The sequence below is a fragment of the Symphalangus syndactylus genome, chromosome 8, assembly GCF_028878055.3.
Source record: "Symphalangus syndactylus isolate Jambi chromosome 8, NHGRI_mSymSyn1-v2.1_pri, whole genome shotgun sequence".
NCBI classification, from domain to species: Eukaryota; Metazoa; Chordata; class Mammalia; order Primates; family Hylobatidae; genus Symphalangus; species Symphalangus syndactylus.
Window position 1 is genome coordinate 124,259,409 of NC_072430.2, and position 6,343 is coordinate 124,265,751.

Consider the following 6,343-nt stretch of genomic DNA (forward strand, 5'->3'; position numbering starts at 1 on the left):
AGCTGGTGCTGCTGCTTTCTTCTCCTTTTCCAATTTTGCTCCCCGATGTGCCTAACTCCTATCAACTCCAGTGGGGAAGGCACCAGACTCAAGAGGTGGAAGAAGAGACCCAGACTAGCAAACGAGACATGGGGTTTTACTGGGGCTTACATACAGGGGAGAGAGTCCAGTGGTGGTGAGCGGCAGCAGGAGAAACCACAACCGCTTGCAAAAAGCAGTTTCTATAGCATTTCCACTTAGCACCTTCCCCCTAACACCCTCCACCTGGGGATCTTCATTTAACCCAGACTTGGGCCTGGACCTTTCCCTTTATGGCCCGTGTTTCACAGCCTGGGGGCTCAGATGTTTCTCATAGACAAGGAAGGACTCTCCAGGTTGGCGACTCCTGGCTTCCCTAGCTTGGAAGATACATTCAGGTGTGCCTGCCACACATGGCCATTCTCAGCCTGTGCTTAAGTTCCTACGATCAGGTGCAGTTACCATACACTCCCAGGTGTTCAGGCCAACAGCTGGTGCCCCGAAACTGGTCAGGAGAGAAGGGACAGGCCACCGTGAGGCTGTTTGTTGTGTTCCTAAAGAAGAGAAGAGCCCTCCAGCTGCCCTGGATTATTGTCCAGGTGTAAGCATTTTATTCCAGTCCACCTCGGCTCCCTGGGTCTCTGGTGCCATGTGGCCTCTAACTACATTTAGCCTCTCCTTTGTATGTGTATGTGAGGACAAGATTCCTTTTCCTTTAGATTGGCCAAGGCTGGGTGGAATTTCAAAAGAACTTTGCCAAGGAACAAAGTCAAGGTCAAACGCAAAACCTAGAAGGGACATGTGCAGAGGAGCTTCCAAACACAGATGGCAGGGGCCACTCAGACAAGTTTGGTTGAGAGGCTTTGCACATGAAAACCCTGGTTCCTTCCTAGAGTCCTGCTTCTCCTTGCGGGCCTGGATGCGGGCAGGCTCCCCTGTTTGGTCTTGGGGATTCCTAGACCCCACAGGAAGGAACTGCACTTTTTCCAGCCCCTGCAAGGAAATGCCAGTTTGGGCCCAGAAAGGTGGATTCCTCATTGGACACAGTTGGTGTCAGTCATCTCTGCTTGGCAAATAGCTGCGAACTGTGGGTGTTCCTCCACTGCAAAATGAAAAGAGGGGCGGGGCCTTCTGACATGGGGAATGAGTCCTGGTCGCGGTTGGTGGGTCAGGGTGGACTCCAGCAAAGCTAGGCCTTGAGGCCTCAGAGCAGTAGGCGAAAAAGCTTCAGTGACAGCCAGTGATAACCGCTTGTCACCCTGGCAGCCTTACTCATTTAAAGACGACCCCATCCATGCCAAGGGAGGGCAGCCGTAGTTTAGGAAGGGCAGGAGGCCAGGGTTAGCTAACATTCTGAGCTCACCCAACACACCCAACACATTCAGGGGGACCATGGAGGGTTGAGAAGACCCAGGACGCTGCAGCAACCAAAATGGCTGCCAGGGATGGAGACCCAGGGGGATAGGAGAGGAAAGAGAGACTCAGCTTGGGTGTGTGACACAGCGGATGACAAGATACACGGCAAACCCATAGAAAGGCAACCAGGCCTGGCCTGGGGCCTGGCTGGTCAGACAGCATGTCATTTGGGGACATTCAGAGTTTGTCCTGAAGCCCTTTGTAGCCCCAGTGTTTCCTCTGACTTTCTCTTCACTGGGCTTCTGACCTTCTCCTCTTGGAGTGCTGGGGCCCTCAACTCAGGTCCTCTTCAAGGTGCAGAGGAGAGTTAGTGGAGGGGAGCCCCAGCCGGCCCTGATGGCCCAGCTCTGGGGGGTAGGACAGGACAGTTACTAAAAAGGGGACAAAGACCATTGTATTTTTGAACATCCGGCCTCTCTGCCATCTGCTCTGGACTGGAAGCGGCTTTGGGAACGTGCACGTGCACTGGCCCTTCAGTAAGGACATCCGGCCTGTCGCCATTTCCCCCGCCCCTTCCTGCTTTCTGAGTGGGGTTATGGCCACATCTTGGGCAGCTGCCCAAAGCTTTCATTATCCCTGGACAAGTTCAGGCCCACTTCAGGCCCTGAGGAGTGCTAGCTCATTCTTTTACTTTGGGCAAAGAGGGCGGCTGTCACTTTCTTGTTCATGGTGAGGATTCAGCTCGCTCAAGATATCTGATGCCCTTGTGACAGCGTCTGGCTGTCAGAGCTCGTAGACCATCTGCTGGGATTGCCCTAGGCCCCTCCTTTAGGGCACAGAACGTGGCAATAATGTGTCCCATTTGGCAGCCTGTGTGACATTTCTTCTTGTATCTTATCAGGTGACTCAAATAATGATCATGCCTGTTGACACTTGGAGCTCTCAAAGGGAATTCTGAGCAGCAAAGGAAAGGTGACACAGAACTCAAGGGCACTTGCGCTGAGCGCTGCCCATGCAGCTGGTGATTAAGCCATTGCCGAAAACAACAATAAAACAGATTTTGGGCAAGCAGGGAATGGTGGATTGAATCCAGTGTGGCAAAAAAGGAAATACAAAGTGAGGAATGTGGTTTCCAGATAAATAAATTATATAATTGTGATTCACCACTTGTGCAAAGAGCAGACTCCAGTGTTTGTAGGATTTATGTTCTGGAAGGAAGATTTAATATTTGAGCCTGCTGCTGAGATTATTTTTAATTTTGTTGGAACTGCTTCTTTTTACTGAACAATGCTTTATTAAGTGCTGACTAAGCGGACAGCCACTGGGTTGTTCTCTGGATGGTGGATGAGTCACAGTTGGGTTTGGGAGATGAGGTGAGGAGCAGAGAGCTCTTTAATGCCTGCAATTCCAGGGACAGGGCTTAGGACCATGGGAGAGGAGGGACAAACAGGGGGTGGGGCACAGCTGGAGATGAGAAAGGGGCTGGGAGCAAGGGCTCAGAGCTGGTGGGAAGGTGGGAGTGAGGGGAGCATGGAGGAGGGTGCAAAACTGGACTTTCATTTGTGAGTCCCTAAGCATCCCCTGCCACGCCTCCTTTCTCACTGTACACGCATTGCGTGTTCTTGTCTGTCTCCTATAGGCTGTGAGATGGGCAGAGACCTGGCCTGAGTCTCCTTTGTACTCCTAATGCCTCCCACAGTGCCTGGCCACAGGGGTGCATGGAGGGTAAGGGGGTGAGCAGGTGGCAGAGAAAGAAGGACTAAGAGGTCACAGACTCCACCACATTTAGATCCAGTGAGCAGTACATCCTTGTCTGTGTTAACTGGTTATCATAAGAGAGACCATAGCGGTCCTTGGCTCCAGGGCCACCAGGGAGCTCATGCAGCTTTTCCAGGCTTGGGAGAGAGAAGGTGGGTCGGGGGAGCTTAGGAAGGACACACTCTCAGGAAGTGGTGTCTCTTCCAGGGACAACCAGCCTAGACTATAAGGTCCGGAGCAGCTGGTCAGGATATCAGGCTCTTGAGATAGTGGATTTTTTCTGCGAATGTGGCCCACACAGCAAACAACATTTTAAATTTAATTTTAAAAATTATTTTTATTGCAATAGGTTTTGGGGGAACAGGTGGTGTTTGGTTACATGGATAACTTCTTGAGTGTGATTCCTGAGCTTTTGGTGCACCCATCACCCGAGCAGTATACACTGTACCCAATCAGCAAACAACATTTTAAAATAACCAAGTTGTGTCAACGAATACAAAGCAGCAAGTCCTCAAAACTACTGAAAAGAGCCCAGAAGTGGGGAACATTTCTCTGAGATCAGAGGAGTCCTTAGGCAATGTTTCCCCAAGTGGGGAAGGATACCAGTAGTGGCGCGTGAGATGATTTTAGATGTGGTTTTGATAGTTTAGCTGTCACAGTTATATATTTTCATGTGTTTTAGAAAAAAATACAATGAGTACTTGAGCCCCATAATTTTGCAGACAGTATTGTGTAGGATAAGTCTAAATACATATGTTAAAAACAGTGAATTGATTTAAAGGAAAAGTGCTAAGTTTATAACTGTACAGTTAGTAGGCATATGATATGGTTTGGATCTGTGTTCCTGCCCAAATCTCATGTTGAATTGCAATCCCCAGTGTTGGAGGTGGGGCCTAGTGAGAGGTGATTGGATGATGGGGACAGATTCCCCCTTGGTGCTCTTGTGATAGTGAGTGAGGTTTCATGAGATCTGGTCATTTAAAAGTGTGTTGCACCTCCCCCCTCTCTCTCCTGCCCCTGCTCTGGCCATCTAAGACGTGTCTGCTTCTCCTTCACCTTCTGCTATGATTGTAAGTTTCCTGAGGTCTCCCCAGAAGAAAAGCCACTGTGTTTCCTGTACAACCTGCAGAACCATGAGCCAATTAAACCTCTTTTCTTTATAAATTACCCAGTTCCAGGTATTTCTTTCTTTTTTTTCTTTTCTTCTCTTTTCTTTTTTTTTTTTCAAGACAGAGTCTCACTCTGTCACCCAGGCTGGAGTGCAGTGGTGCCACCTTGGCTCACTGCAACCTCTACCTCCTGGATTCAAGCAATTCTCATGTCTCAGCCTCCAGAGTAGCTGGGATTACAGCTGTGCACCACCACGCCGGGCTAATTTTTGTACTTTTAGTAGAGATGGGGTTTCGCCATGTTGGCCAGGCTGGTTTTGAACTCCTGACCTCAAGTGATCCACCCACCTTGGCCTCCCAAAGTGCTAGGATTACAGGCATGAGCCACTGCACCTGGCCCCAGTTTCAGGTATTTCTTTATAGCCTTGCAAAAATGGACTAATACAGCATACACAGCAAGAAATTGTGACAATGCCAGGGAAAGGACTAAAATGTCAGAAATCATTGCTTCAAGCCAGAGGATCTTAGCTCTGGTTAAGCGCTGGAATCACCTGGAGTGTTTCAAAACATATCAGTGTCTGAACCTCATCTCTACAGGTTCACACTGGCATTAAATTACATTAATTAATTTTTATTTTTTGTAGAAATAGGGTCTCGCTATGTTGTCCAGGCTGGTCTTGAACTGAGCTCAACTGATTCTCCAGCCTTGGCCTCCCAAAGTGCAGGGATTACAGGTGTGAGCCACCATGTCAGGCTCACACTGGTATTTTATTAAACATTCCCCTCCCCCTGACATCCCCTCAAAACCCCAGAGATTCTAATATGGAGTCAGGTTTGAGAACCATTGTCCTAAACCAGTATATTCTTTCCTATGGTTGATTTCCACTACACTTTCCACTGTGGTTGAAAGTTATTTCTTATTATTGCTTCTCCTTGGTATGGAAATGCAAATACACAATATGAATATTTATTTTAGAAAGTAAGCTTGAGGGCAGGACCCATGCCTATTTCTATTCTGTTTATCAAGCAACAGAAAGGGCTGCACATAAATGCATGGTCTCAGGAATGGGAACAATACACACCGGGGCCTGTTGGGCTGGTGGTGGGTGAGGGGAGGGAGAGCATCAGGACAAATAGCTAATGCATTAGGTGACGGGTTGACAGGTGCAGCAGACCACCATGACACATGTATACCTATGTAAAAAACCTGCATATTCTGCACATGTATTCTGAAACTTAAAGTTAAAAAAAAAAAAAAAAAGAAAGGGCTGAACGTAGCACATTCTAATGTTTAGGCTGCTTGGTTGGGGCTGTGATCTGTGAGCACCTCTCTTGCTCTGCTGGCTTTGCTGTTGTTGATGGCATTGCAGTTGAGTGGCCAGAACATGGGGACTGGCAGTCGGGAATCCTCGGTTCTGGCCTCACCTCAGGCACTAGCTGGACTTTGGTTAAGTTGCCTCATCTTTCTGAGAGATTAGGAATTTGGCTCCAGCACCTCCTTCATAGACCGTGTTCTTTCAACAGACCCTGATCACTGCAGTGCTTGCTCAGGAAGCAGGGGGTTCAGGAGCGGGGAAACAGTGGCCGTAGTGCTATAGGAATCCCCACATAATCTCTCAGCAGAGTTACTAGGCTTAGGAAATTTCTCCTTTAGTTTCGCCAGGTCAAAAGGTGTGTAGATCCTGGGGGAGTCCATTTTTGCATTCCTAGGGGAATCAGAAACTCAGAGACCACAGAGGGTGGGATGGGCAGGGTGAGGGGGTGGGGGTGAGCAGTGACTTGGAGAATGATCTCAGGATATTGGACAAAGCTGTGAGAGATCACTAGAATTCAATTAGGTGACGTTTAAACATCTGTAAGAGGTGTGTGGTCCTATGAGATAAGAAGCACATGAAAAGGATGCAGGATTCTGTAGAGATAGATGGACAAATATATAGTTATAAGCCTTAATGGCCACATAAATACACAGTCAGGTATAGAACCTGGATAGGGAGTTATGGACTCCACTCTGGCTTGACCTTTAGTAACTGATCACTTGTAATCAAGGGACTAGTCTACTCAGCCACCTCCATCTTTAAGTTAGAAAGTTAGAAACTGGAAAT